Source organism: Nyctereutes procyonoides, unplaced genomic scaffold, assembly GCF_905146905.1.
Source record: "Nyctereutes procyonoides isolate TBG_1078 unplaced genomic scaffold, NYPRO_anot_genome, whole genome shotgun sequence".
Taxonomy (NCBI): domain Eukaryota; kingdom Metazoa; phylum Chordata; class Mammalia; order Carnivora; family Canidae; genus Nyctereutes; species Nyctereutes procyonoides.
This window is the reverse complement of record NW_026575133.1, coordinates 12,695,257-12,722,598: the sequence shown is the minus strand read 5'-3', so window position 1 is coordinate 12,722,598 and position 27,342 is coordinate 12,695,257.

Below are 27,342 nucleotides of genomic sequence, written 5' to 3'. Positions count from 1 at the left end.
TGGCTTTAGGAGTTACCCAATTGAAGGAAAGCTCTCTTAGGAGAATTAGACAAAGGGTTTGTCACCGATGGTAATATTTTGTTATTCACTTGGCTTGGGAAAGTCTTAAAAATATAGAGGCAGACATGAAAACAATATCCAAAAGGCCAGAAAAGGATAGACAGGGGTCATTCATGCAAAAGAAAAAAAAAACGGTAGGGAAAGAAACATGGGCAATTTAAGACAACAAAAGGAGACAACTTCATAAACATGGCCTTAGCCCAAGTAAGCATATGAAGAGTAATTTTATGGAATTAAAGCATTCAGAAGTGAAACCAAAGGGTGAAGAAGAATAGGAAATGTTGGTAAAAGCCATAACTGAAAATATATCTAGTACTTAAGAGGAAATAAATAAAATGATATATTGGCAGGAATAAGAGACCCACTGTGTTACAAAATAATAAGCTTCTAAATAGACACAAAAAACAAATTTGTGGGTTTTCCTAACAATGTTAGAATGTTCTCATACTTTGGAGCCTGGGGCTAGATATATGTTACGATTCTTCAGTTCACGTTTGTTTATTTATTTAACAACACATTCAACAATCATATATTATGAATGCACTATGCATTTTTAGTAGATATGACATGAGTGGAGATATATAAATGCACAGGTAACAGTTCTAACCATTAAGAATTGAGAATTTAGAGGATATGAGAGAAGAGTAAAGTAAGGATAGATGACACTGATGGATATGCAAGAATCAGATAACTGAAAACTTGCTTTTGCATATTAATGATAATCTTGAAGTAAAAAAGTGATTCATTGGAGAATTTTAATTAGTTGTATAACATGATCCCTTTATTATTTTGGCAAGTCTGCTCTGTTATGGAGTAGAGAATGGGTTAGAGGGTAATACTGTGGACACAGGGGACAAGTAAGACTACTTACTTATTACTTATTTACTTCTAAGATTACTTAAAAGTGAAATGATATGACACAAGTCAGTGGCAGCATATTGGTAAAGAAGTTAAACTATGACTATTCTCAGACAACATGATACTATACATAGAAAGTCCTGAAGATTCCACCAAACTACCAGAAGTAATAAATATAGTAAAGTGACAAGATGCAAAATTAATACACAGAAATCAGTGTCATTTCTATGCACTAAATAAATTTAAGAAAAAGCACCATTTACAAGTGTACTTAAGATAATAAAATATCTAGGGATAAACTTAAAGAGTTAAAAGTCCTGTACCCTGAAAAACTATAAAACATTGATGAAAGAAATTAAAAGGGCAGTCCTGGTGGCTCAGCGGTTTAGTGCCACCTTCAGCCCAGGGTGTGATTCTGGAGACCCAGGATTGAGTCCCACAATCAGACTCCCTGCATGGAGCCTGCTTCTCCCTCTGCCTGTGTCTCTGCCTTTCTTTCTTTTCTTTCTTTCTTTCTTTCTTTCTTTCTTTCTTTCTTTCTTTCTTTCTTTCTTTCTTTCTTCTTTCTCTCTCTCAAATAAATAAATAAATAAATAAATAAATAAATAAATATCTTAAAAAATAAATTAAAAATGACACAAACAAATGGAAAAATATTTCATGCTTACAGATTGGAAAAATTCATATTATCTAAATGTCCATTTATACAAAGCAATCTACAGATTCAATACAATCCCTACCAAAATACCAACAGCATTTTTCACAAAACTAGAACAAGTAATACTAAAACTTGTATGGAACCACAAAAGACCCTGAATAGCCAAAGCAATCCTGAGAAAGAACAAAGCTACAGGCAATTGCAATTCCAGATTTCAAAATATACTACAAAGCCGCAGCAATCAAAACAATATGGTAATGTCACAAAAAATAGACACACTGGTCAATGCAACAGAATAGAGATCCCAGAAATAAACCCACGTACATATAGTCAATCTATGGCAAAGGAAATAAGAATACATAATGGGGAAAAGACAATCTTTTCGACAACTGATATTGAGAAAACTGGACAGCTACATGTAAAAGAAAGAAACTGGCCCCATACACAAAAATAAACTCAAAATAGATTAAAGACCTAAATGTGAGACCTGAAACCATAAAATCCTAGAAAAGAACACAGGGAGTAATTTTTCTGACATCCGTCACAGCAGCAGGTTTCTAGATATGGCTCCTAAGACAAGGGAAACAAAAGCAAAAATAAACTACTGGGACTATATTTTAAAAAAAAAACAACTTTTACACAGTAAAGGTAATCAACAAAATGTTAGTTGTATAATGGGACAGATGGTCATTATATTGTGGTGAACATAGCATAAATATAAATTTGTGAAATCACTAAGTTGTACACGTGAAACTAATATTGTATGTCAACTATACTAAAAAAAGATTCTTCACCACATACACAAAAAATATACCCATCAGAAATTGTAACTACTTTACCATTTATTTAAAACTCTTTCAGCCATTATTGAGACACATTAAAATAATATACCCACACCTCTCTTCATTTTCTGACTCAGAGACTCACATCTGACTCAGATGACTTAAAACATCCCTGTTTACTAAGTAAATATACATATATCTATATAAAATATACATAAATATATGTGTATTTTTTTTCTATAAGGAGGAAGGAAAATGAAAGACAGGAGGCAGAGAGAAAAAAAGTTGGATATAGCAGATTCTGAGTTTAGTATTTTGTAGGTAATGTAACATGGGGTCAAGAATTAAGGTAAATCCGAGGGTAGTTAGTAGGGTGAAAAAGTGATAAAGGTTTTTGGACTTGAAAAAGCATAATTCTGAGGCCAGGACATTCCATTAACATACTTGTTAGAATATCAAGAGATGACAGCTAAAAGAGGAGTTGAGAGGAATATGATAATCTAAGTAATGAGATCTTTCAGGAAGTTGAAAGAGAATAAATCAAGGTAGAGGACAGCTGCATTAAGGGTGGATAAAGTCTAGTTTCAACAAACAGAAAGAGTTACTTATCTGCATTTTAAAGATGGATAGGTTTGATACCCATCAAGTCTTGGCATCTGAGCTTTGTAGTTTGAGAGAAGCACATGCTTCATCATTTTAAATTTGGAAACTCATCCTCCTTTTGTACTTTTCTGTAATGAGTCCTGTTATAACCATCTTTGAGAGACAACAGAAGAATCCTCTGCAAGAAAAAAAATACTGTGTTGCCTTATATTCTGGTTCATGTGTTAAGAAGAATAAATTTCATCATTTTAATTTATGGGTGTAGATAAGGAACAATGAATTAAGTCATTACGAGTTGTAGTGAGAATAGAGTATTTGACAACAGGCTCTGAGTCTCTGTCACTTGTTATCTCTGTAACTTGGGACATGTTATTTTTCTTGTTTTTTTTTTTTTTTCATCTGAAAAAAAACAGGATGAATATAATCAACTTGTTGAGATATTATGAGAAGTGAACAAATGAGAATCTGTTTCATATAGAAAATGATCAGTCATTATCCTCCATGGGGATGCTGTGATTATAATGATGTCAACCCATTTGGCTGGAGAGGAGATAAGAACCTAAGTAGGTCATAATGACCTTTTGCCTGTTTTAGTCATAGGCATTTTTGAAAGAACTCAATAGTTTTTGTAAATATAAGAAGAGACAGATATATCTTAAACTCATTCAGAGCTCACTCTTTTCTTTTCAGAGCCTTACTTTTCTTTTCTTGGGAATGAATCAAAATCAGGTTTTCTAAAACTATAAATGGAAGCTCTGGATATAAAAGGAAAATCACCGTTGCGGTTTAATAGATCTTAAAGTCCACATTCATATGTAACAAAAGTAAAAGTGTGTGCATGTATGTGTGTTTGTGTGTGTGTGTGTGTGTGTGTGTGTGTATTTTTTAATTGACATTTAGAGGGACTCCTGGGTGGCTCAGTGGTCAGCAGTTCAGCGCCTCCCTCCAGCCCAGGGTGTGATCCTGGAGTCCTGGGATCAAGTCCCACATCAGGCTTCCTGCATGGAGCCTGCTTCTCCCTCTGCCTGTGTCTCTGTGCCTCTCTCTTTCTGTCTCTCATCAATCAATAAATAAAATATTTAAAAAAAATTCACATTTAGAGCAAAAGTCATGTCTCATGAAACATTCACATTTCCTCATTCCTGGGATTCTGTTCCCTTCCTTATCAAAAAGATGCTGCTTGTTGCTACTTCTGCTGGACATTTCTCCATGTATCCATATGCCAGGGTGTGGAACAATTACCTGGAAGGAAAATTCAGCTTTGGAAAACATACTTGAGAAAATAAGTAGTACCTGTTTTGAGTAAGTTGTATCATCACGAGAAGAATAAATGTTTAATTTCTCTAATAAGAACACTGAGTCCACCCATTCTTTTTTTTAATAAAATAATTTTTTATTGGTGTTCAATTTACCAACATACAGAATAACACCCAGTGCTCATCCCATCAAGTGCCCCCCTCAGTGCCCGTAACCCATTCACCCCACCCCCCGCCCTCCTCCCCTTCCACCACCCCTAGTTCATTTCCCAGAGTTAGGAGTCTTTATGTTCTGTCTCCCTTTCTGATATCTCCCACACATTTCTTCTCCCTTCCCTTATATTCCCTTTCACTATTATTCATATTCCCCAAATGAATGAGAACATATAATGCTTGTCCTTCTCCGATTAACTTACTTCACTCAGCATAATACCCTCCAGTTCCATCCACGTCGAAGCAAATGGGGGGTATTTGTCATTTCTAATGGCTGAGGAATATTCCATTGTATACATAAACCACATCTTCTTTATCCATTCATCTTTCGATGGACAGCGAGGCTCCTTCCACAGTTTGGCTATTGTGGACATGGCTGCTAGAAACATCGGGGTGCAGGTGTCCCGGCGTTTCACTGCATCTATACCTTTGGGGTAAATCCCCAACAGTGCAATTGCTGGGTTGTAGAGCAGGTCTGTTTTTAACTCTTTGAGGAACCTCCACACAGTTTTCCAGAGTGGCTGCACCAGTTCACATTCCCGCCAACAGTGCAAGAGGGTTCCCTTTTCTCCGCATCCTCTCCAACATTTGTTGTTTCCTGCCTTGTTAATTTTCCCCATTCTCACTGGTGTGAGGTGGTATCTCATTGTGGTTCTGATGGAGTCCTGGGATCCGTATTTCCCTGATGGCGAGTGATGCGGAGCATTTTCTCATGTGCATGTTGGCCATGTCTATGTCTTCCTCTGTGAGATTTCTGTTCACGTCTTTTGCCCATTTCATGATTGGATTGTTTGTTTCTTTGGTGTTGAGTTGAATAAGTTCTTTATAGATCTTGGAAACTAGCCCTTTATCTGATACGTCATTTGCAAATATCTTCTCCCATTCTGTAGCTTGTCTTTTAGTTTTGTTGACTGTATCCTTTGCTGTGCAAAAGCTTCTTATCTTGATGAAGTCCCAATAGTTCATTTTTGCTTTTGTTTCTTTTGCCTTCGTGGATGTATCTTGCAAGAAGTTACTGTGGCTGAGTTCAAAAAGGGTGTTGCCTGTGTTCTCTCTAGGATTTTGATGGAATGTCAATGTTACCCAGGGCAATTTACACGTTTAATGCAATCCCTATCAAAATACCATGGACTTTCTTCAGAGAGTTAGAACAAATTATTTTAAGATTTGTGTGGAATCAGAAAAGACCCCAAGCAGCCAGGGGAATTTTAAAAAAAGAAAACCATATCTGGGGGCATCACAATGCCAGATTTCAGGTTGTACTACAAAGCTGTGGTCATCAAGACAGTGTGGTACTGACACAAAAACAGACACATAGATCAATGGAACAGAATAGAGAACCCAGAAGTGGACCCTGAACTTTATGGTCAACTAATATTCGATAAAGGAGGAAAGACTATCCAGTAGAAGAAAGACAGTCTCTTCAATAAATGGTGCTGGGAAAATTGGACATCTACATGCAGAAGAATGAAACTAGACCACTCTCTTTCACCATACACAAAGATAAACTCAAAATGGATGAAAGATCTAAATGTGAGACAAGATTCCATAAATACTCTTTAGAGAAGCGTTTCATCTGTCTCATTCAAAAACTATAGATTAGTAAACTTTCCTGATAATTATCTTTGAAATCTCACGATCTTTCATGTCCTTTCTGTCAAACATATGGCATTTTAATAACAATAATAATTTAAATTAGTTGGCTGTTGCCCCAGCTCCAATGCTCAGGAATGTCCTCTTAGCCCCAAACCCTACCTGCTGTTCAATAAATTCTGAAGATTCAAGAATGATGTTTACTATGTACTTATAAACAGGCCAACTCCCACTGAACAATGATGCCATCTATGCCCTTCAGTCTCCACAGGTACATTTTGGGATCCATTGTGCCTTCAAGTAATGTTTTTTTCTGGGAAGAGTTTACTAGAAATTACTATGTACTCTGACTTCTGTTAAATGGAGGCACAAGTCCCTTGAGGTACTTAAATTGTAAAGCGTATTATGGTGAGAATGAGAATTTCTAACCCCCCTTTAGTCACACCCTGTTAGAGGTATATTCAAGGATTGCCCATTGTTTTTTAACATATTAGAGATCTTTCAGCATAATAAGTCCTTGTTTTCAGTTTCTACCTTGCAAGACTTGCTCCATATCTAACTTAGAATACAGTCCCTGGGGAATTAGATTAAAATGAGTGAAAAAAAATTTACCTATGCTCAGCAACATCCCATAATGAAAACTTAGTTACTGAGTTATTCTTTCCTTAGAAAAGACCCTCTCCTGGGAGCCCCTGCAGTCTCGGGAAAACAAACTTTTGACAGGCTCATGTAACAAATTGGTGGAGAAACTTCTGAATCTCTCTGAGACATCAGCTGTTTATTTCCCAATTCTCTACTCCACACTCCTATTCCCCTGCTATGAAAATAAATCAACTACTGTGTTTTCCTAGTTTTTTATTTCATCCCACTAACCTTATTATCAATCTGCTAAATATGGGACTTGTTAGATCAGTACACTTGAGAGAGGTACCATAGAAAGAAACTTTCTGTGATTATTAAATCCTTAAACCAGTTTGGAAATGGACCACAAGAAAGGTCGTCTTACCAATTCACAAACTGATCAAAATGCCATCAGAAAAGACAATTTCTCCCAGCCAGTTAGAGGGATACATGATCTTTTAAGAAAATACAAATTTATTTTCTTTGTTATATATTAGTGTTTCTGTCATATGGCAGTTTTTAGTTCAGTTGAAAGGACAAATGGTTGGTCACCCTGAGAACACAAACAAACATTTGAGTTACTGAATCACATACTCAAATGTATAAAATAAATTGCCATTCTATGAGAATGTGTTTGGAATTGTCATGAAAAAATTTTTAAAGATTTTATTTATTCATGAGCAACACAGTGAGAGGCAGATACATAGGCAGAGGGAGAAACAGGCTCCCTGCAAGGAGCTTGATGCGCGACTTGATCCCAGGATCAAGGGGATTATGGGCTTCCCAGGACCTGAGCCAAAGGTAGACGCTCAACCACTGAGCCACCCAGGTGCCCGTTATGGAAATTTTTATAGCACAGAAGGAAAGAGAGTAGGATTTTAAATTACGCACCAAATTTAGATAGATATGAAACAGGGGTATACATCCCAAAGGAAAGGACACTTTAATATTCTAAAAATTTCCTTTGATTAAGATTTCCTTGGTTAGAATCAACTATTGGTGATACGTATATCACAGGAAAAGCAGACTAAAATGCCAGTTCATGAGGACCAAGGGGAAAGGCTTACCCCCTGTCAAATAATTCTGAAGCTACTTGCCCCTTTAGGACCAGTAGCTAAAAAATAAAAGTTCCCATTCCATGTCATTTTGGTCTTGATCATTTTCCGCATTTTATGCCTTCTTGTTGCAACTCTAGACATAGATTTTTCTCTCATGTCACAGAACAATTTTTAAATAAGTAATAGTTGATTTGCTAAGATCTTAAAGTATAAAGCAAAGCTTTCCTAATTTTAAACCCCCTTAGCTTTGCTTTATAGAGTAACTGATGCCTGATCTCTTTTATTTAGCATTTTTATCAGAAAGTATCTTTATAGCCCTGATGCTTCAGCAACACTAAAGAAAAACAGTTTGGTTTAATAAATTCAGTATTTGGCAACCTAATAAAGTTACCAATAAATTGCAAGAATATATCACTGTTGGACTAAAACCAATAATATAATTAGCCCGGTTTACCCATGGGCTTTTAATCACATAACAATCACTTTATCAGGTGTGACTGAGTGCAAACCTTTAACAATTGAACCAGAGTTTCTGTTGAGGATTAGAACTTTCTCAATGGACCTTATATTGACTTTCATTATTTTTATAGGTGTGTGTGTGTGTGTGTGTGTGTGTGTGTGTGTAGTCATTCCTAATAGAAAGATCAGAATTATACTGACATGGCTATATACAGTTGAGGGAGTTCCAATAGTTCCAATAGTTTATTTTTGCTTTTGTTTCTCTTGCTTCAGGAAACATATCTAGAAAGAAGTTGCTACTTACTGATGTCAAAGAAGTTACTGACTGTGTTGTCCTCTAGGATTTTTATGGTTTCAGGTCTCATATTTAGAATTTTAATATATTTTGAGTTTATTTTTATGAATGGTATAAGAAAGTAATCCAGTTTCATTCTTTTGCATGTTATTGTCCAGTTTTCCCAACATCATTTGTTGAAAAAACAGTCTTCTTTTTCCATTGGATATTCTTTCCTGCTTTGTTGAAGATTAATTGACCATAGAATTGTGGATTTACTTCTGGGTTATCTACTCTGGTCTATTGATCTATGTGTCTGTTTTTGTGCCAGTACCATTCTGTGTGGATCACTTTGCACTATAACCTGACATTTGACATTGTGATACCTTCAGCTTTTCTTTTCTTTTACAAGGTTGCTTTAGCTCTTTGGAGTCTTTGCTGGTTCCATAAAAATTTTAGGATTGCTTATTTGGCTCTGTGATAAATGCTGTTGATATTTTGATAGGGATTGCATTAAATCTTTAGATCGCTTTGGATAGTATAGACATTTTAACAATATTTGTTCTTCCAATTCATGAGCATGGAATGTCTTTCCATTTTTTTGTGTCATCTCTAATTTCTTTCATCAGTGTTTTATAGTTTTCAGAGTACAAGTCTTTTACCTCTGGTTAGGTTTATTCCTAGGTATCTTATGGTTTTTGGTGCAATTATAAATAGGATTGATTGCTTAATTTATCTCTCTGCTGCTTCATTACTGGTGTATAGAAATGCAACAGATTTCTGTCTATTGATTTTGTATCCTATGGTTTTACTGAATTTGTGTATTAGTTCTAGCAATTTTTTTGTGGAATCTTTCAAGTCTTCTATATAGAGTAACATGTCATCTACAAATAGTGAACATTTTACTTCTTCCTTGATAATTTGGATGCCCTTTATTTCTTTTTGTTGTCTGATTGCTGTGGCTAGGACTTCCAGTACTATGTTCAATAATAGTGTTGAGAGTAAATATTCCTGTATTGTTCCTGACCATAGAGGAAAAGCTCTCAGTTTTTCCTCATTGAGATTGATATTAGTTGTGTGTTGTTTATAATTGGCCTTTATTATGTTGAGGTGTGTTCCCTCTAAACATACTTTGTTGATGATTTTTATCATGAATGGGTGTTGTACTTTATAAAATGCTTATTTTGCACCTATTGAAAAGATCATATGGTTCTAATTCTTTCTCTTATTGATGTGATATGTCAGTTTGATTGATTTGTGAATATTGAACCACTCTTGCACCCAAAATCAATCTCACTTGATTGTGGTGAGTGCTTTTTAAAAAAATATTGTTGGATTCATTTTGCTAGTATTTTATTGAGAAATTTTGCATCCATGTTCATCAGGGATATTGGCCTGTAGTTCAAAATAAAAAAGCTTCTGTGCAATGAAAGAAATAATCAACAAAACTAAAAGGCAATTTATGGAATAGGAGAAGATATTTGCAAAAATAAATAAAGTGTTAGTATCCAAAATCTACAAGGAACTTATCAAACTCAATAGCCTGAAAATAAATAATCAAATTTAAAAAAGGGCAGAAGATATGATTAGATATTTTTCTAAAGAAGACATAGAGATGGCCAAAAGTCACATGAAAAGATGCTGAACATCACTCATCATTAGGGAAATACAAATCAATCCTACAATGAGATATTACCTTACAACAGTCAGAATGGCTAAAAAACAAAACAAAACAAAACAAAACAAACCAACCAACCAACCACAAGAAACAAGTGTTGGCGAGGATGTAGAGAAAAGGGAATCATCTTGCTCTGTTGGTGGGATTGCAAACTGGTATAGCCACTCTGGTAAACAGCTGAGAGTTTCCTTCAAAGTTAAAAATAGAACCGTCCTATGATCCAGGAATTGCACTACCAGATATTTACTCAAAGAATACAAAAACACTCATCCAATGGGATATTTGTACCCCAATGTTTATAGCCTCACTATCTATAATAGCAAATTGATGGAAACATCCTAACTGTCCAATGACTGATGAATGGATAAAGAGGTGACAGATATATAGACATATCTCACATTTGAGTTTATAGATATATCTATATATTTATCACAACAAAACTCAAATTTCATGAAATGCAACAAACCTAGTACTCACTGTAAAATTTTAAGATGCCCAGCATCTAATACAAAATTACTACTTGTACAAAGAGTCAGGAAAATATAATCTATGGTTAGGAAACATAATCATTCAATAGAAATTGATCCAGAAATTATAAAGACAATGCAATTAAGTGAAAGTATGATAAAAACACCTATGATAAATATGTTCCATATATTCAAGAGGCAGAGGGAAAGATGAACATGATAAAGTGGGAAAGGAAACACTTAAAAGAGATCCAAAATGAAGAACTTTGTAAAAGTAGCATTATAAATATATTAGATTGGAATAACAAGATAGACACACTGGAGAAAAAAAAGATTGAAGGGAAAAACTTCCCGACATAGCAATGGGAAGTATAAAATGTAAATACAGAGGGAAAATATTAAAAATAGTCTAGAAGAACCAAGAAACATTTTGCTCAGGAGGAATATATTTGGAAAACTCAATTTATGTACAATATATGTGATTTTTGAGATGCCCTAATGTATTTCAGCAGTGAAGATATTGGAGACCTAGAAGGTACTAAGTCAAGATAAGAATCTGCATTGTAAGACTGAATTACTTAGGTTGAAGGGCTATATTTTCTGAAGGTCCATCACTGACATTGGATTGTAGGCAATTGCCATGGCCCTTGACAAGTTCATGTTTACCTGTGTCCTTCTGGTCTCCAATGTTTTCACTCTGGTCTGAATAGAGGTTCCTGGCACACTGAGTCAGGGATAGGTGCCCAGGCACTGCCATCTCCTTGCTGTTTACCAATTTAGCTGTCTTATTTGAGTTATTCCATTTGTCTTTCCACACACCTCTCTTCCATAGCTACCAGATTTCCACCATCCTTTAAGACACACCTCAAATATCACTTTCTTTGTGAAGCTGTGCATAAGTCTTTTCATACTCACATAAAATCTATTTATTTACCACACCTGTGATTCTACTTCACATAGCACAAAAAATATTTTTTCTCTCTCCTTTCCATGTCTCTTTCTTTGATTTAATGAAATTCTAAGGGGCAAAGGATTATTTTTTTGCTGTTACTCTAACAACATACGGCCTGACGTAGTTGACATTCATTAAAAATAATTACTATAACAGTTAGTAATTCTGAAATATGTAAGTACTCTGTTATGTGCTCTATATGCAATTGAAAATAAATTTTACATACCCTTGGGATAGGCTTTATTACTTTTTTTTTTCTATTTTACAGATGAGGAAACCAAAGCACAGAATAAGTTAACTTAACCCAATTCACATTACCAGTGAGGATCATAGATGATTCTGAATTCGTTGAACTCAAGAACTCTTATCATAGTTGGCACTCAGTAAACACTAGTAAATACTAGGAGATTAGCACCAAGCAGTGTTTAGAGATCACAATTATAAACAGATATACCACTACTAGAAATTTCTATTACAAAAGCAGGACAAGATTCAGCCACCATGATTATTTGAGAGGTGGTGATGGGCAGAAATGGGGAAATTTTTCTTTCTTTGTCATTAACAAGAAGCTTTCCTACCCTCTGACTTTAACATTTTCTCTAGCTTCTGATTTGGTCCCAAGACTGGAATTCATTTGATGAGTTTCAGAGCTATTTAGTTATGAAGTCAGGAGATAAAAGATGAAAACAATCAGAAGAGGAACCTATCCTCCCTGTGTATTTTAGAATTGGAATCTATGTATCTTATTAACATAAGCAGCATTTCATGTTTCCAATTTCCCTGTACTAATGGCCTGCTTCAGAGACAATTTAGACAACTAGAATCACAATGCAGAATATTCTCATTCATCAGGGGAATTTCGCTTCATCATTAGGAAGAGGTGAGATAATACAACCTCAGAAGATCTAAGACTAAAAAATCTTTGAGATTTACTTTTTTCATCTCACTGTCTGGCAAACATAAATATATTCACAGGTTGCTAGGCCCAAGACATCTAGACAAGATGCTTTATCAGTTCCCTTATGTATCATAAACCATTTATAAATATTAGATTTACCAAGCTTTTTAAAAAACCCAACCCTTAGTTTGTCCATAACAGCCTTGCTTTTAGGTTTTAGATATCTCAGAGTATATAATTCTGGTTTTTTAAAGATTATTTATTTATTTATTCATGAGAGACACACACACACAGAGGCAGAGACACAGGCAGAGGGAGAAGCAGGCTCCATGCAGAAGTCTCCAGGACCATGCCCTGGGCTGAAGGCGGCACCAAACCGCTGAGCCACCGGGGCTGCCTTGTTTTTGTTTTTTTAAGAATGATCAAGAATATGTGGTTCATGTATACAATGGAATATTACTCAGCCATTAGAAACGACAAATACCCACCATTTGCTTTGACGTGGATGGAACTGGAGGGTATTATGCTGAGTGAAGTAAGTCAATCGGAGAAGGACAAACAGTGTATGTTCTCATTCATTTGGGGAATATAAATAATAGTGAAAGGGAATATAAGGGAAGGGAGAAGAAATGTGTGGGAAATATCAGAAAGGGAGACAGAACATAAAGACTCCTAACTCTGGGAACGAACTAGGGGTGGTGGAAGGGGAAGAGGGCAGGGGGTGGGGGTGAATGGGTGACGGGCACTGAGGGGGGCACTTGACGGGATGAGCACTGGGTGTTATTCTGTATGTTGGTAAATTGAACACCAATAAAAAATAAATTTATTATAAAAAAAAGAATGATCCATTCAAGTACTTGAATATAGTACAAAAACCACCTTTGGTACCAAACAATAGCTGAGGATTAATTCAACGCTGAACCATTTATTATACTTCACGGAGATGCTATAGATCTTGGCATAAATGGAATTTAGTACAAATACCTAGAAAAAGTGTGGATACCAGTCTTTGAAATATATTATTTACTCAGGCCTACATCACTGTTGGCAAAATGTACCAATGAATTACTATATTGTCTCCCTTCTACAAACTTTTATGCCTATTACTTCAAACTCTTCATGAGCATCATCTACTATTCCTATATACTTCACATCAACTCACTATTTTTACATTAGGTTGGCTTAGTAAAGAAGCTAGTTTTACAATTTTATTAAGTTTAAAGTAGGAGATTTTCAAGCACTGAGACAGCATGAAACTTTCCTTCAAAGAGGGACACTTAAAAAAAACAAAAACAAAGAGGGACACTTGCACATTAAGCAATAGAAGGATAATTACAAAACAACTGTCAATAAAACAAAATAAGACACTTTAAATTAAATACATAAGTAGGTCAATTAATTATGTCTTTATGCTATTCTTGCAGCCTTTTATTTATTTCTTTAACCATTATGTTACTCCACTCAGAGCAAATAATTCTTTAAGCATAGGGGATAATAACAACTTGTAGACACATGTGACTTACCTCTATAATTGTTTTTTTTTTATTTGCTCGGCAAGTGATTATTAAAATAACTCCTTAATAAGTTGAAACTCAGGGTAATTCATCTCTGGGTGCATCTCATATACAGCTCAAGAGATTCATGAATAGTGATGGGGCTAATGTTTTGTCCATGCTTAGTGATTACGTGGTTAGAAGATATTATTTTAATACAAGATCACAATAATTAGCTTGAAGCCATCCTCTGGGTATCAACATTCACAGGTTCATAGGAACAGGTAATTAAGAAACTGTTACCATAATGAATATCCTGTTCTAGGGTTTAATTACCAAGGCAGAACCTAGGCTTTGATGTTTTTTTTAATAGAAGGTAGAATGCTTTTCTAACTCTTTTTTTTTCTCCTTTCAAAAGCTCATTAACTACAACACTGCACAGTGTATAAGATCATCCAAGTGAGATAAGGTGTAGAGATATGCAAACTATGTGTTCAATAGAAGCCCTCATCAAAATTTGCTGCTTTTCCTTAATGCCATTATTTATCTTGCCCCATAGATGGTGCCTGGTGCCAATGTGCCATGTCCTCACTGTGCAGTAGTATGCTAGCCAGCAATGCCTCTCCCAAATATAGAAGAACACTTTCATTTTACATGGTATTAGGACTACTCTGGTTGTGACCAACTCTGAGAGATCAAATTCAACCGAGAAAGACCTCGAGCTCAGTCTTGCCTCAAGGACCCTGAGAATTTATGACTCTGCTTATAAATCTCTGGTACTTTGGGATTTTACATGATGACTCAAAACAAAATGATGTAGCACTCTCTAAAATAAGAGTTTCAATACCCTGGTTTGTTGGATAAATAAATATAATTGTGGGGCCTCTTTCTGATTTTGAAAAAAAAAAGTTAATAAATAGAGAAAATGAAGCATGAGTTACTGTCAAGACAAAATAAATAAATAAATGAAGGAGAAGGAAGAAGTGAAGGAAGGAGAAGGAGAAAATACCAGGAGCATATAGAAGTCACTGGGATCTCAACAGAAGTAGTGCCAAGTTCTTTTGCTCAAGGAGCTCTATTTATTCATTCTTTAGATTAAATTCACAGGAAACACTAGATTTTAAAATTTCATTAGGGGTGGATGGATATTCATTATTTATACTTCATTTTTTTCATAATTTCAATTAAAGTCATTATATATAGAGAGAGAAGAAAATTATATCCACTCTATTAGAGTTGTTTGAATGTTTCTTATACATTTTATATGTGTATTTGTTTATAAAAATGAGTAAGTGTTGTCTGGAAGAACTTTTCTCAAAATGAAGATAAAGGTAGGGGTATATTTATAATTATGGAAACATATACTGTATGTCTTAAATACTCAAGAGGTATAATTTAATGATTCTGTATGGTAATGAGTTATTGGGAATAGTTATCCTTTTAATATTAATAATCACTAGTTCTTTAATGGAGATGGACTGCAAAATTTATCTGGAGGTTATATTTTTTAAGTGGCTAGATTCAAAGCAGCTATAAAATGACTTTTGAAGATTAGATTCAAACGGAGCTCATTCAAACAGTCCATTTCCATCATAATTGCATTTTTAAAGTAAGAGGGAAAAATGACCTCTTCTAACAAGTCACCTGCTCCAGCAAAAGCCTGTTGTCAATACAAAATTATTCCCTACTGTAATATCTGAAGAGTTTTGGTTTAAACTGGCTTAAAAATCTAAGGAGCTTCACTATCTCAGTGTTCTTTTTCCCCAGATTCGATTTTTTTTTTTAGCTCACATCCCTATTTTCTCTCAGAAGAAATGCTTATTCTGCTTGCCCATTCATCTTCCATTAAAACGTATAAATAAATGAGTTTGTTGTGTGACTAATAATGGAACCGACTTGATTCACAGATCCCAGACAGTATCAAAGGAACAAATTAGGGTACACACCTAATTTTGTGTTTCAGCTCAAATGATGAAATAGGTATTATTCTAAAAAAAAAAAATCTGACAAAATAAGGTACAGCAAGGGGAAAGTTGAAAGCAGATTAATTGCATGTATGGGGTATGTCTTCCTGATTTCACACCATTCAATACTGAGATTCACTGTCACAAATCAAATCACAATTCCCCAGATGATTGCACTGGTAGATTAACTGTGGTAGAAATAAAAATTCTAGGACTGTTATAGAAAAATACCATGACCCAAATCAAGGTATTCTATCAAGATTTCTCAAATGCTAGCCATGACAAAGATAAGTTTTGTTACTGATTCCTATGCGGATTCCTTATTTTCTCTTCTTTTTCTCAATCCTACTTTATACACTCTTTACAGAAAAGGAAAGATTTCTGCCCACCGTGCTGTTGTAGCAGATATAAAGTAGGCAGAGGAAAGATCAGGGCAAGGAGGATGGGATCTGTGAATTCCATGTTCTAAGTATTTAGGTGGCATCCATTATAACCATGCTTTCCTGTCTTATATATTTTTGGACATTTTAAGTGTAAATGCTTTTAGTAAAATTAAATTATGTTTAACCTAATGCCACACTTTAGTGAAGAGAATTTTAGAAGTGCATGGAAGGCATGTTTAATGGATGCTATTGAGAAATTTCCAGAAATGACTAAGTCACATTTTAACATAAGGAAAGTCTAATATGGAACAAAAAAGCTGATGGACACTGGCAGCCAATGTGAATTCAACAAAATATTAACAGAATTTCCTTTGTCTCCAAAACTACTTTTTTTTTAAAAAAATTATTTATTTATGAGAGACACTCAGAGAGAGAGGCAGAGACACAGGCAGAGGGAGAAGCAAGCTCCATGCAGGAAGACCAATGTAGGATTCAAACCCAGGTCTCCAGAATCAGGCCCTGGGCTGAAGGCGGTGCTAAACTGCTGAACCACCTGGGCTGCCCTGTCTCCTAAACTCCTTGAAAGTGGGGACTGTTTCATTCATTATTGCATCACAAACCTACTTACAGAGCTTAACGTAGAGACGGCATAAAAAAAAATCCATCAATGAATTAATGCCTTTTTTATTGAATTAATAGCACATTTATATTTATATTACTACTCCAGAATATCCAGTATCTCATTTCACTTCGGTGACATTTTTTTTTAAATTGGAGTTCAATTTGCCAACATATAGTATATTACCCAATGCTCATCCCATCAAGTGCCCCCATCAGTGCCCAGCCCCCAGTCACCCCAACCCCCTGCCCACCTCCCTTTCCACTACTCCTTGTTCGTTTCCCAGAATTAGGAGTCTCTCCTGTCCTCAGTGACATTTTTTGTAGATAATAAATATCTCTCTCAAACTGTACCTTGTAATTGTATGTGTATCTCTGTATGGTTAGAAAAGACATCCAGAGAAACTCTGAATCAGGCAGGACCTAATAACTTAACAGATGCTCATTAAACTGCCTTCTATGACAGGTAGTTCTGGATACTGTGATCACTGATTTTGTTTAGAGGATGTGCATACTTCTGGTAGATCTGAATTTCTCAGGATAACAAAGAAGTGTAATGGTTCTAATTTTGGGTTCTAATTTCAAGTGTTTTCTAAAACAGATACAAATATTTTTAGGGAAAAAATGTAAATGCTGGATAATTTTTTAAGATATTTTTCAAATATTAGTTTGAGGAAGTTGATAAATTATTGGTTCACATATCTGTTTGTTCTTCCCAAGAATATACAGTAAAGAATTTACAGGGATTCTTTAAGTGAACGCGGTCTAAGTAAACTGACAGTTAATGGTCACACATTTTTAACAGATTCATGGCAAATACATAATTCCATGAGGCTTTATTCCAGAAGTTCTTATTAGAAGCTTTGTAAGGAGTATGATGTTATCTTTGAGCCCAGGCCTGCTTCATAATGTCTTTCCTCTCCCTCATGTGGAAATCTACATTAAAATAGTTTTGGGCCCTTTCTAACTCTGCTCCCAGATATCAAGAATAGAACTTTGTTTAATCCATCAGTTTTGTTTTTCTCTTACTCATCTGTGTTCCCAAGAAACAAACAAACAAAATAACAGAAAGAAAGAAAGGAAGGGAGGAAGGAAGGAAGAAAGACAGATAAAGAAATAAAGATATTGAATTAGGGTCAAAGTTAGTTGCTGATATTCTATACTTAAGAGTGGCATACGGAGGAGGTGTCATCAGAGCAGCAGGGGAGACAGTGGGTTTAAATGAAAATAGCTATTTGAAGTTGAAATGTAGAAGATGCTACTGAGTCACAAAAGAATTCAGTTATTTTAAAAAACATAGCAAAGGATGGCAAAGGGAAATGAATCATTCAGATGATGAAGTGGCAGCTGCTTCTTGTTAAAAGTGAAGCTAGAGAGAGCTTAAAAAGTTTATCTAATGGTAATTCACATTGGTGATTTATTCACAGATACTTAAAGGATTTCATTCTTCTGATTTCACTGAGGGATCAGCAGCAGTGAGGATTGAAATATTTTATAGTTAGTGGCTTAAATACTGACCACTCAAAGGGATGTCAGCTCATAGCTCTGAAATGAGGTGCTGCAGCCTTTCAGGCATTGGACTATGGAGTGGTCTGGAGATTTTGAGGGAGGGGCAAAAATGATCACTGGCCAGTACAGATGAAAGAGTAGCAGTTGAGTTGATGGATTATTTTCCAAATGATGTGGATATATTTTAATATTTCAAATTCAGGGACAGGCATAACAATGTATTCTAGGTAAGCATCAGTCTCCTGGGAATCATCAAACACGCATTTATTTAAGAGAGGAAACAGAGGGCTAGATAAGGCTTGTCAAGCATTTCTCAGCTAACAAAGAAAAAAAAAAGGGTTCTTGCTTGACAGAAGTGTTTATGTTGTATATCACAGAAGAGAGAGGACTAAATATTGTCTCAAAGATTTATGGCTTGAGAACTTCAAAAAATTAAGGAGTCATTAACTAGATAATCTTACAAAGGGCAGGTTTGCAAAGCCAGGATGTGAGGTGGTGATAAGCATTTGCTTTTTGACATATTAAACTTAAGATGCTTATTAGACAATTACTAGATATATCAAGTAGCAGAGTGGTTATAAGACTCTGGATTTATAAGAAGGAGTCTGAATTAGAGGTAAAAACTTAGGAGTTATTACCACACATAAAGTCACAAAATTAAATGAGATTAGGGTGAAAGTATATAGAGAAAATAATTTTAATTACTGAGTCCTAGGGTATATGAATATATGGGTTTGTGAAGAGTAATCAGCAAAGATTAAAAGTCAAAGACTCAAGAAGAAGAGGAAGAAACAAGGCATGTGGTGACTTGGAAGTCAAATGTAAAAAAATGTTTCATAGAGGACTGATTGGTTCATAAAATGCTGTTAGATAAGTGACCTTATAAATTACCACCCAAACCTAGATCACAGAGTGAAAGTGGATGCTATAAATAATTAAGACAATAGACACAAGCCAATTTTGCTCTAGGAAAAATGGGTTGTATTGGCAAACTATTCCTAGATCATCTTAGATACATGAGAATTGATCCTTAAGTTCTGCAAAGACCATTAGTAATCTTTATAAGATTAACTTTAGAGGATTGGTGGTGACTGGAGAATGCACAAGAGAAAAGAGGGGAAGAAGAAAATGTGAGGCTACAGAGTATAGACAACTCAATATATACCAAGGAAGGGAGAGTATGTAATGATAGAAGGGCAAGTGGAGACAAAAGTGTACTTTTGTGTGTGTGTGTCTATGTATGTATATGTATGCTTCTATGTGTGGGTTTTTTTATTTAGTTGGAGAAACAGTAAATTATTTTTCCCAATTTCAAAGTGGACATGTGCTGCAACCACACCAAAATGCAGTCTGTGTCTAGGACAGGGAGCCTTCAAGTGAAAAACTTGCATTGGCTTCAAATGTCTGGTAAGCCGTATTTTACACATGGATGCTTTAATGCTGGGAGCCTGTGCAGTGCCATTTGGAATATTTTGTTGCTTACCTCTACAAGTAGAATTTAGTACCTTCCTGATATTAAAGTTCACAGTCTCTTCAGGACCTAAGATGCTATTAGTCTGACATGAAAGCTTACCCCAATAACCATAAAACTCACCAGCATGACTAACTGAATAAATCAGGAAAGGCTGGCTAGGCAACATCCCCTTAAATTCTAGACACCAGACAATATTATAAAAAAAAAGAAGGCAGCATAGTCAACAGCAGGAATAGATTCTGCAGCCAAATGCAAAGGTGTGAATCCTGCCCCACTAACAGTTAGCTGTATAACCTTACCTGAATTTCCAAATTTCTCTCTGACTCAGTCTCTACACTGTAAAATAGAACTATAACACATTACCTACCCATACTTCTTGGGAGCAAGAAAGGAGTTCATACCTATAAAGTGTTTGTAAAAATATTTGATACATAATAAATGCTTAGAGTGAGCTACAATATTTTGAATGTTGGATTTTTTTGTATAATTTTTTATTGGAGTTCGATTTGCCAACATATAACACCCAGTGCTCATCTCATCAAGTGCCCCCATCAATGCCCATCACCCAGTCACCCCATCCCCCACCCACCTCCCCTTCCACTATCCCTTGTTTGTTTCCCAGAGTTAGGAGTCTCTCATGTTCTGTCTCCCCACTGATATTTTCTACTCATTTTCTCTCCTTTCCCCTTTATTTCCTTTTATTTTCCCCAAATGAATGAAACCACATGGGACCCCTGGGTAGCGCAGCGGTTTAGCGCCTGACTTTGGCCCAGGGCGCGATCCTGGAGACCTGGGATCGAATCCCACGTCAGGCTCCCGGTGCATGGAGCCTGCTTCTCCCTCTGCCTGTGTCTCTGCCTCTCTCTCTCCCTCTCTCTGTGTGTGTGACTATCATAAATAAATAAAAATTAAAAAAAATGAATGAAACCACATAGTGTTTCTCCTTCTCCTATCGACTTACTTCACTCAGCATTACACCCTCCAGTTCCATCCACATTGAAGCACATGGTGGGTATTTGTCATTTCTCATGGCTGAGTAATATTCCATTGTATACATAAACCACATCTTCTTTATCAATTCATCTTTCGTTGGGCACTGAGGCTCCTTCCACAGTTTGGCTATTGTGGACATTGATGCTATAAACATTGGGGTGCAGGTGTCTCAGCCTTTCACTGCATCTTTATCTTTGGGTGCAATTGTTGGGTCCTAGGGTAGCTCTATTTTTAACTCTTTGAGGAACCTCCACACAATTTTCCAGAGTGGCTGCACCAGTTCACATTCCCACCAATGGTACAAGAGGGTTCCCCTTTCTCCACATCCTCTCCAACATTTGGTGTTTCCTGTCTTGTTAATTTTCCACATTCTCACTCGTGTGAGGTGGTATCTCATTGTGGTTTTGATTTGCATTTCCTTGATGGCAAGTGATGTGGAGCACTTTCTCATGTGCTTGTTGGCCATGTCTGTATCTTCCCTGTGAAATTTCTGCTCATATTTTTGCCCATTTCACGATTGGATTGTTTGTTTCTTTGCTGTTGAGTTTAAGAAGTTCTTTATAGATCTTGAATACTAGCCCTTTATTTGATACGTCATTTGCAAATATCTTCTCCCATTCTGTAGGTTGTCTTTTAGTTTTGATGACTGTTTCTTTTGCTGTGCAGAAGCTTTTTATCTTGATTAAGTCCCAATAGTTCATTTTTGCATTTTTTAAAATTTTTTTTAAATTTTTTATTTATTTATGACAGTCACAGAGAGAGAGAGAGAGAGGCAGAGACACAGGCAGAGGGAGAAGCAGGCTCCATGCACCGGGAACCCGACGTGGGATTCGAACCCGGGTCTACAGGATCGCGCCCTGGGCCAAAGGCAGGCACCAAACCGCTGCGCCACCCAGGGATCCCTCATTTTTGCTTTTATTTCCCTTGCCTTCATGCATGTATCTTGCAAGAAGTTACTGTGGCCAAGTTCAAAAAGGGTGTTGCCTGTATTCTCCTCTAGGATTTTGATGGATTCTTGCCTCACATTTAGATCTTTCATCTATTTTGAGTTTATCTTTGTGTATGGTGTAAGAGAATGGTCTAGTTCCATTCTTCTGCACGTGGCTGTCCAATTTTCCCAGAACCATTTATTGAAGAGACTGTCCTTTTTCCAGTGGATAGTCTTTCCTGCTTTGTCGAATCTTAGTTGACCATAGAGTTGAGGGCCCATTTCTGGATTCTCTATTCTGTTCCATTGATCTATGTGTCTGTTTTTGTGCCAGTACCACACTGTCTGGATGACCACAGCTTTGTAGTACAACCTGAAATCCGACATTGTGATGCCCCCGGCTCTGGTTTTCTTTTCCAATATTCCCCTGGCTATTTGGGGTCTTTTCTGATTCCACACAAATCTTAAGATGATTTGTTCCATCTCTCTGAAGAAAGTCCATGGTATTTTGATAGGGATTGCATTAAATATGTAAATTTCCCTGGGTAGCATAGACATTTTCACAATATTAATTCTTCCAATCCATGAGCATGGAATATTTTTCTATCCTTTGTGTCTTCCTCAGTTTCTTTCAGAAGTGTTCTGTAGTTTTTTAATGTTGGATTTTGAGTGGTAAATTGGAAAAGGGCATTAGTCTTTATCAAAAAGCAAACAGGTCTTAATTTCAGTTATAATTCAAGGTTCCTTAGATAATACCAATAGAACAGTATAAGGTAAGTGGTTAGAGCCCAGATGTTAGAATCAAAGTATCTGCAGCAAACCCTGGTTCTGGTCTCACCTGTGGGAGTTTGAGTAAGATATTTAACTGCTTTATGCTTTCGTTTCCTCTTAAGTAACAGAAGATAACAGTATAAACTTTGTAGTATTGGTGGGAAGATTACATGAAAAACTTCACATGACGGGTATAATTCTTTGATGTGAAATTCTAGATTGCTTTTGATTTTTTTTTTTACTTTATTTTTTCCCTTTACTTCCTTTCTCATTCAAGGGTACATGAAGGTATAAGGTGTGAACCATCTTTGGGGAAGGCATAAACACAGGGAACCAGGAGTCAGATCTCAAGTTTCAATCTGTCTGTAACACCAGTAAATCTACAGTGATGATAGTTTATTTTCAGAAACAAGTGCTTGAGAACCAAAAAAGTTATTCTTTCTCCTCTGCATTCTAACTTTATTTTAATTTTGATTTAAAATTGTGTTTTTAAATATAAAAAGCTAATGCCTAAAAAAAACAGAGTTTAAACAACAGACCAGTAAGTAAGAAACAAAATTCAGAAGGACCAACTTCTGGCCTAAAGATAAAGAATCAGAAGAAAAGAACCAGGGTTTATTTTTATTTTTATTTATTTATGATAGTCACACACAGAGAGAGAGAGAGAGGCAGAGACACAGGCAGAGGGAGAAGCAGGCTCCATGCACCGGGAGGACGATGTGGGATTCGATCCCTGGTCTCCAGGATCACGCCCTGGGCCAAAGGCAAGCGCTAAACCGCTGCGCCACCCAGGGATCCCAAGAACCAGGGTTTAGAAGCTGGTGTTCTCTAAGCAGTAGATCATTATTCTATCCACCTATACACTTCCCAAGATGCAAGAAAGCAGACAGAAATACCATTAAGGAGGTGCCTGGGTGGTGCAGTTGGTTAAGCATCCAATTCTTGGTTTTGGCTCAAGTCATGATTTCAGGGCCCTGAGATCAAGCTCTGCCTCGGGTTCATGCTCAGCGTGGAGTGTGCTTCAGGTTCTCTTCTTCTTCTGTCCCTTTCCCCCCACCAATAAATAAATAAATCTTAAAAGAAGAGAGGTGCCTGGGTGGCTCAGTTGGTTAATTGACTCTTGGTTTGAGCTCAGGTGTGAATCTCATGGGTCATGAAATGGAACCAGTGGGAGTTTGCTTGGATGTTCTCTCCCACTGCCCCTCCCCCTACTTATACTCTCTCCCCTCTCTCTTCAAATAACTAACTCTTAGAAAAAAAGGGCCATTGATTAAGGTTTAGGGTAACACAAAACAGAATTGCAGATGATAATCCTTGGTAGAGAAGCTTTATAGGCTACACTGTGTGGATAGTAGAATATCAGTGCATGAAAGTGATATCTAGGTAGTGGAATATGAGTTTCCCACATGGTCCTGCTCCAATTTTACACCTGCAGAATGTAGGCAGGGGGCTTGGCCCTGGAGTGGGCAGTGAAGATGAACTTGAATATACCCTTTAACTAACTGGAATGGGTGTCGGAGTCAACACATCACAGATTTTCAGAAATTGTGGAACCCGCTCCCCAAAGTCTGACTTCAGAGTTGAAGCCTGAGATTCTCCATTATTTTTGAGAATAGTGAAAGCACTTAAAGGGTTGCATAAGAACAAAATGTTATAATACATTTAAAGAATGTAGCACAATACCGGGTATATGTTAAATGTTCAAACAGTAATAGCACTTGATTTTAATATTGAGTAAGAAAAGTTTCCCTTTATAATTTTCTCAGGTAGAACAAAAGCAAAGTGGACCTTCCATATGCCACAGTCTTGATCTTTTGGCAGTGATAAATTAGGTTAAATTGAATTGTATTTAATATCAACTTCTGAAAATATACTGTGAAGGGACCAGGTTAAATCTGTGCTAATAGGTAAGGAAGAGTTCTGCAGCAGGACCCTCAGGAGCATACATTATTCCTTTTATCACAACTTCTATTTCCATATATGTTCAGGGCTTTGCAATGAATTTTGGTGGTTTATTCCAAGGATATATCCATTAGTTTATGACCATATAATACTCTTTAAATATCTAGGAAGGCTTTTCTTTCTTTCTTTCTTTCTTTCTTTCTTTCTTTCTTTCTTTCTTTCTTTCTTTTTCTTTCTTTCTTTTCTTTCTTTTTCTTTCTTTCTTCTTTCCTTTTTTATATGTATATTTTTGCTTATGACAGCATGTTTTTTTAAATATACTTTAAAACATGTAGTCACTTTCCCCAAAATAAGTCCTACTCATATTTCCATTGTTAGAAAGGAATAGTTACAGTGACTTTAGAGGGTTCTTTTAGAGCCCTAAGGGCGCAAGTGATTGATGTTTATTTCTAATAGAAGAGACTTCATACTTAGAAATCCATTGCTAGTCATCTAGTAGTATCTACCTGGTCCAAACAGAAGTACGGTCTTTGGAATAGTGGCTATGGTTCATATTAAGGAAGTATTCCTTGGCAATACCAGGATTAAGTGAACAGTGTGAACATCCACAAACAAATTGAGTCATATGATACCCTAAGTGTATTCTTCATACATATATTGATATTCATACATGATATTGATCATGTCCTACTATGCACGTATCAGGTGTTTAGTTAGGGATTAAAGATATAGACAAGGATAACCTTTTTTTTTTTCACTTTTATAGGAGCCAAACTGAACACATGTTAGGACTTAACTTATTTTGGTCTCTAGATCCTTCCTAGAATCTGGAGGATATATGGGATTTCTCACTAGAAAATGTACTTATTCATGTTTGCCCTGGAATTCTAATATACTTCAAGAGATTTCATTCATTCATTCATTCATTCTTTCATTCATTCATTGTGGAAGTTTGGCCACAGAAATATGCTTGGAGAATAATGAGGAGGTTTTTCTTTTTCTTTTTTTTTTTTTTTTAAGATTTTATTTATTTATTCATGATAGTCACACAGAGAGAGACAGAGAGGCAGAGACACAGGCAGAGGGAGAAGCAGGCTCCATGCGGGAGCCCGACCTGGGATTCGACCCCGGGTCTCCAGGATCGCGCCCCGGGCCAAAGGCAGGCGCCAAACCGCTGCACCACCCAGGGATCCCTGAGGAGGTGTTTCTAATGATATTTGGAAATAAGCAAATGTTTCCTAGAGATGTCTCCTAAACTGAGTTTTAAAATAAAGCTAAGAGTTAGCCTGACAATGAAGATGTAAAGGATAAACCTAGGAGATAGGGCTATAATGAGCAAAGACACAAAATCTGACAGCAGCATAGCAGGTCAATTAAGCTGAAGAAATAAATATAAGCCAGGACTGAGGATGGAGAGAGAAGCCAAGTCACAGTGGACTGCTTTCTCGTGTAAACAATACAGTTAAAAATATTTTTATCAGTTGAGAATTTTGATGCGGTAAAATTTATTCAAAATTCTAGTTAAAAATAAAACCAGATAAAAATAGAGTTTCTGTTGTTGAATTAGTGTGTGGTGTAGGCAAACACCATGCTCATCACACAAAAATGTTATCTGTGGAGTGCAAGATAGGCTCTACTTATTTTTCGAAATAGGTCACATTGGTAACTACATGGAATGCATTTATGATTTCAAGTAGAGAGAATAGTAAGAGGCTCTGGTTGTACTTTGGGCAAGAGCTAATAAAACTTGAGGTATGCTGTATCCTTTACCTATTTTTAAATCAATAATTAAGTCATGTAAGTAATACCTCATTTCTTCAATTATTAAAATCCTATGTTTCCTGAAAAAATGTCCAACTTTATTTGGTTTTTAATAGCCAAAACTCTAAGAAGCCTAAATATGTAGATGTGAGTCCTCACATTACTTCTATAAAGGCCACCACTCACAGTCAAACTTTAGCTATTATCCATGACAGGAGACCCTAATTTGAAAATCTGTTTATTTCAATTCTGGTATAAAGTAATATCACTTTTAAGTGTGATTGGCAGAAGAAAGTAATAAGTTTTATAATCATGGTATTTGATGGCTAGAACTAGTTTTAGTAAGATTTCTTTTTTTTTTGATTAACATGTTTTATTAAAGAAAAGATATGACAAAACCCAAATCAGTTATTGCATTATAGTCTAAAATAAGTTTCTGATCCCTAGCCATTTAGATAAAATAAATAAAACAAGTTGTTTTCCTCCCATATCTAAAAATCTCCAGTAGAAGTATCCTGATACATATAGTTTTCTTTTTTTTTAATAAATTAATTTTTATTGGTGTTCAATTTACCAACATACAGAATAACACCCAGTGCTCATCCCGTCAAGTGTCCCCCTCCGTGCCCGTCACCCATTCACCCCCACCCCCCGCCCTCCTCCCCTTCCACCACCCCTAGTTCATTTCCCAGAGTTAGAAGTCTTTATGTTCTGTGTCCCTTTCTGATATCTCCCACACATTTCTTCTCCCTTCCCTTATATTCCCCTTCACTATTATTCATATTCCCCAAATGAGTGAGAACATACACTGTTTGTCCTTCTCCGATTGACTTACTTCACTCAGCATAATACCCTCCAGTTCCATCCACGTTGAAGCAAATGGTGGGTATTTGTCGTTTCTAATGGCTGAGTAATATTCCATTGTATACATAAACCACATCTTCTTTATCCATTCATCTTTCGATGGGCACCGAGGCTCCTTCCACAGTTTGGCTATTGTGGACATGGCTGCTAGAAACATCGGGGTGCAGGTGCCCCGGCGTTTCATTGCATCTGAATCTTCGGGGTAAATCCCTAACAGTGCAATTGTGGGTCGTAGGGCAGGTCTATTTTTAA